Genomic DNA, 6,000 nt, shown 5'->3' with positions numbered 1-6,000 from the left:
CGAACCGACAACGCAATATGAGCGACAGAGAGCAATCTTGCTAATGGCCCGGCCCGCTGGTCGTCGCCCGTAGGCGATTTCGATTAGGAATAGATACGGGCGACATATAGCAATTTCCATCAGTACGAGGCATGCATATCTTGACGAAAAAACTATCAGATTTTCTTTTTTTGAGCGGAAACACCCCAACTTTATTAGTGTATCAACAGATTGTTTACATTTGGGGTGTGTGCAAAAGCCACAAGTTGCGGCTAGGAGCTAGGTCTCAAGAGTTCTTAGCTATGTTGTGGGCATCTACATTTGAATCTCTACTCTCAAACTTAAACGTGAACTCGGTATTTGTTACAAGCATATTTCTAATCTCTGCAATGATCATTGCATTTGCTCCTTGCGTGCCTTCTACAATCCCTTTGACCACTGTGGACAAATCACACGCAATTATGGCAGGTTTAAGATTTAGGTCATGTGCCAAGCATAAAGCTTCTTCGCACGCAATCTCCTCAACGCAAGCTAGATCAGAGATGCCTTCCATCACAAGGGCATTACCGCCCTGATAGTTACCTTCATGGTCTCTGAAGAAAGCAGAGTATCCCATGAGATAAAATCAGTGAGAATTGGCTCGCTGAACTCTCATTCCTTTTTTTCCACTTAAACTCGCATTCCAGCTAACCAATCAAAGGACTTTAAATCTTCTCACGGCTCAACTCCTATTCCCCATCTCTGATTTCGATGGAAGATGCATAAACATCGTTCGCATTTGCGCGTTGGCCCTTGAGGCTTTTGCGTTCCGACCCGTCGTCCGTCCACCGACTGGCCCGCTTGCTGGTCGAGCGCGTGGCCCATTGACCCTACTCCGGTGGCCCTGCCATGATGAACCACACGTGCACCGATTAAAAGAGGCGAGCTCCTCTTCCTCCTCCTCTTTCGTCTTTAATTTGAACTCCGTCCGCCCCCATGATGGACGCATGAAACCGAACCGAGCACAATGATGCACGAGCGCAGATTTCACCACCCCGCACGCGCGCGCGCGCATAAACTAGCCGGAGCCCGGAGCTAGGCTTGATTAGGCGCGTGCGTGGTTCACTCGCACACGCGTGGCGAAAACATGCAGCTAGCCAGCCCCTGCAGGGTGTCGGTGGACGATAACCCAGCAGCCAGCACGCAGCTACTCCTAGGTTGGATGCATGCCTGGATGATGATCCATTTTATCCGTGTGGCGCCGCTTTCTTTCCGGTTCCGGGGGCCCTCACGTGCATGGTGTTACTGGTTGGCTGATGGCTACGTCCTATTACTGCTACTACTGTATAACCACTTGCAGAATCGACCGTCCGCTAGCTCGCGCGTAACCACTTTGCAGAAACCGATGGACGGACGGACGGACGGCAATGTCCATTCCATCGGTCGTTGCCGCGGCTCTGTCTCGCTATTTTTATTTTAAGTGCAGACCCCGTGACCCGTAGACGACGGTCGGCCAAGCTTGATTATGGCATAGTCAGCACGTATATGGGCGTTGCCGTGTGTCGCAGTGCACCGTGTGGCGCTGCACACATTACTACATTATTCATTAATACACTTATTTTGAGACGGAGGGAGTACTAGATTAGATCGTTAGATGGCACACAGACTTTGTCCTCTCTGTTTCCTGAATTACACAGAAGAGACATGCATACGTGGCTGATTAACTATTCCTTTCATGTCGCTCTGCTGTCGATCATGCACGGGAGAAGCGCGCAATGGAGTCGAGATGGTAAAACGAGCTCAGTCCTGCCAGCTCTGTCGCCCGTCTGCTGTAAGCTGTAAAGTGTCGGCAGGACCAGCAACTGCCGGCAGATAGATAAACGCGCGCAGCTGGGCCAACTTCAACTTGGAGACAGAGCAGCGGCAGAGTCGCTCCCGCGTTTTATTCTTTTCAAATAACCATAAATCTTTGGCGCTTGAGTTTCATAAATCTTAAGGCAGTTATACAAGCCATTCCTTCGTATGCTATGTTAGTGTTTAAATTACCCAAGCAGGTGTGCAACAATATAACCACGGCTATGTCTAAATATTGGTGGGGAGATGATGATCTACAAAAACACATGCACTGGTTTGTTTGATGGACAATGTGTGTACCAAAGGAAAATGGTGGAATGGGATTTAGAGACTTGCATTGCTTCAGTTTGGCTCATTTGGCAAAGCAGTGTTGGAGGTTGTTATGTGAGCCTGAATCATTATGTGCCAGAGTTTTGAGAGCCAAATATTTCCGATGGAGATATTCTTAACTGCAGCCTTAAGAAAGGGAGCTCTTATACGTGGCAGAGTCTTTGGAGTGGTATTCAGTCTTTCAAGTGAGGGCATATTTGGAGAGTTGGTGATGGGTCCCAAATTAATATATGGAAAGACCCTTGATACCAACCAGCCCTACACGCAAGGTAATGACACCAAGAGGTAACATTGTGGTCACAAAAGTATTTGAGCTTATTGATACGGAAAATAGAGTGTGGAATGAACAGTTGATATCGGAGTTGTTTTGGCCTATTGATGTCCAACGCATATTAAATATCCCATTGGCTCTGGGAATGATGGATGACTTTTTTATCATGGCACTTTAATAGGAGTGGGATTTTTCCGGTTAGATCAGCATACCATGAACAATGGGAGCATAAACACGGACGAAAGTTGAGGATGACTAACTCTATACAAGCCTCAAGTACTAGTCCAGTTTAGCGTACCATTTGGAAATTGCGTGTGCCGGCAAAAATCGGAATACATGTATGGAGATCGTTGCTTGGAGCCATCCCTTGCAATGGAGTCCTCACAAACAGAAATATGATCATGAGCTCTTAGTGTCCCATATGCACTTCGGATTGCGAAAGCATTAGACATGCCATGTTCCTGTGTCTTAGAGTACTGGAAATTTGGAGGATCTTGGGGCTTCAAGATGTGGTACAGGAGGTATGTGCAATGGAGAGGGAAGGTGGTCGGTTTTGGCCGATTAATTACTGTCAACAAACACTACCTTGGCCCATATGTGTCTGATGTGCAACGCAATGATCTTGTGGCCACAGTAGTAGGGTACATATGGTGGGAAAGGCACCGCTACACTCATGGCGAGCATGTCTATGAACCAAGCAGGTTTCTTAAACTCAATGTTGACACTACGTTTGATCCTGATAGGGGAGCGGGAGGCACAGGCGCAATCATGCGAGATGAAGTCGGATTCTTTGTGGCAGCATCATGCAGTGATATCCCATTTGTAGAAGATGCAGCTACGGCAGAATCTCGAGGTCTCCGAGACGGGCTTCTCCTTGCAAATGAAGTTGGGTGCTCTTGCAAAAAACTTTTCCAAGGCGAATTCGAAGCAAGAAAAGCTGAAGAGACATGGTTGGAGTAAGCCACCAGAGGGAATTCTTAAACTCAATGTTGACACTACGTTTGACCCTGACAGGGGAGCGGGAGGCACAGGCGCAATCATGCGAGATGAAGTCGGATTCTTTGTGGCAGCATCATGCAGTGATATCCCATTTGTAGAAGATGCAGCTACGACAGAATCTCGAGGTCTCCGAGACGGGTTTCTCCTTGCAAATGAAGTTGGGTGCAACAAAATTTGTGTCGAGGCCGACTGCATGGAGGTTGTCAAGATCATGCAAGGTGGTGGAAATTCACTAGGACGGGCAACCGCAATTTATGAAGAATATTCTTTTTTAGCTACCAATTTTATTTCCATTTTGTTTTCTCACTGCCCTAGGAAGGCCAATGTGGTGGCAGATTTGTTGGCTAGGAACTCGAGACCTCTCGAACCATTGTTTGGAAAATCGGAGCCTACAGGTTTTCTAGTGGATGTTTTAATAAACGATGTATCAATTTTTGCGCATGAAATATAAATCGTCATGATGACTTTTCCTAAAAAAAACCTAAAACGAGGAAATTTTTAACAAATTCTTTTGTCGCGCCTAATTTTTCACAGCATACTGGATCACCGGTTGGAAACATTTTGATAGCAGTACATATGCTTAGGACTCAGATGTATATCAGTGCTGTTTTTGTCACAGAAGAATTCTCCTGTCAGTGATAGTGACACTGAGCATGGTATCCCTGCGTTCCATAATGTAGTGCAAATAATTTTTTTAGGAGTCAAATCTCACAAACTTTGACCAAGTTTTTGGAGCCAAACATATTTCATCAGATTCATCATAAGATGTAGTTTCATATTTTATATTTTTTGTAAACTTGGTCAAAATTTTCAAGGCTTGACTTTTCAAAAAGTATATACGCACTACATTATGAAACGAAGGGAGTACTATCTTGCACACCCAAACAAGGTTTTTTTATTTTAAAAAAAGAAAGACCCTTGACCTCTGCATTAAGTGATGCACACAACCACTTGGCTTACTTGCGGGGATAGAGACAAGTCCTGGCACCCACAGACTTGGGCTAGGCGTGGAGAAAAATTCTTTGGTAAACTTGAATGACACTAAGGTTGACCCCACACGTTTTCTCTTCTCCCTCTAAGGCCAGCTTTAACTGATCCCCTATAAAATAGAAGAGCGATGACTCACAAGTAAGGATCTATCGTAGTCCTTTCAATAAGTAAGAGTGTCAAACCCAACAAGGAGCAGAAGGAAATGACAAGTGGTTTTCAGTAAGGTATTCTCTGCAAGCACTGAAATTATCGGTAACAGACAGTTTTGTGATAAGGTAATTTGTAACGGGTAACAAGTAACAAAAGAAACAAGGTGCAACAAGGTGGCTCAATCCTTTTTGTAGCAAAGGACAAGCCTGGACAAACTCTTATATAAAGGAAAGCGCTCCCGAGGACACATGGGAATTATCATCAAGCTAGTTTTCATCATGCTCATATGATTCGCGTTCGTTACTTTGATAATTTGATATGTGGGTGGACCGGTGCTTGGGTACTGCCCTTCCTTGGACAAGCATCCAAATTATGATTAACCCTTCTCGCAAGCATCCCCAACTATGAAAGAAGAATTAAGGTAAACCTAACCATAGCATGAAACATATGGATCCAAATCATCCCCTTACGATACAACACATAAACTAGGGTTTAAGCTTCTGTCACTCTAGCAACCCATCATCTACTTATTACTTCCCAATGCCTTCCTCTAGGCCCAAAAAATGGTGAAGTGTCATGTAGTCGACGTTCACATAACACCACTAGAGGAGAGACAACATACATCTCATCAAAATATCGAACGAATACCTAATTCACATGACTACTTATAACAAGACTTCTCCCATGTCCTCAGGGACAAACGTAACTACTCACAAATCATATTCATGTTCACAATCAGAGGGATATTAATATGCATAAATGATCTGAACATATGATCTTCCACCGAATAAACCAACTAGCATCAACTACAAGGAATAATCAACACTACTAGCAACCCACAGGTACCAATATGAGGTTTTGAGACAAACATCGGATACAAGAGATGAACTAGGGTTTGAGAGGAGATGGTGCTGGTGAAGATTTTGATGGAGATTGACCCCCTCCCGATGAGAGGATTGATGGTGATGACGATGGTGACGATTTCCCCCTCCCGGAGGGATGTTTCCCCGGCAGAATAGCTCTGCCGGAGCCCTAGATTGGTTCCGCCAAGGTTCCGCCTCGAGACAGCGGCGCTTCGTACCGAAAGCTTCCTTTTGATTTTTTTTCAGGGCAAAAGACACCTTATACTAGAAGATGGGCATCGGGGGGCTTCCAGGTGGCCCACGAGGCAGGGGCGCGCCCACGGGGGTAGGGCGCGCCCCCCACCCTCGTGGATAGTGGGTGGCCCCCCTTTGGTGCTTTCTTCGCCCAATATTTTCAATATATTCCAAAACTGACTTTCTTGGAGTTTCAGGACTTTTGGAGTTGTGCAGAATAGGTCTCTAATATTTGCTCCTTTTCCAGCCCAGAATTCCAGCTGCCGGCATTCTCCCTCTTCATGTAAACCTTGTAAAATAAGAGAGAAAAGGCATAAGTATTGTGACATAATGTGTAGTAACAGCCCATAA

This window comes from Triticum dicoccoides, chromosome 7B (genome assembly GCF_002162155.2).
Source record: "Triticum dicoccoides isolate Atlit2015 ecotype Zavitan chromosome 7B, WEW_v2.0, whole genome shotgun sequence".
Taxonomy (NCBI): domain Eukaryota; kingdom Viridiplantae; phylum Streptophyta; class Magnoliopsida; order Poales; family Poaceae; genus Triticum; species Triticum dicoccoides.
This window is presented reverse-complemented; position numbering follows the sequence as displayed.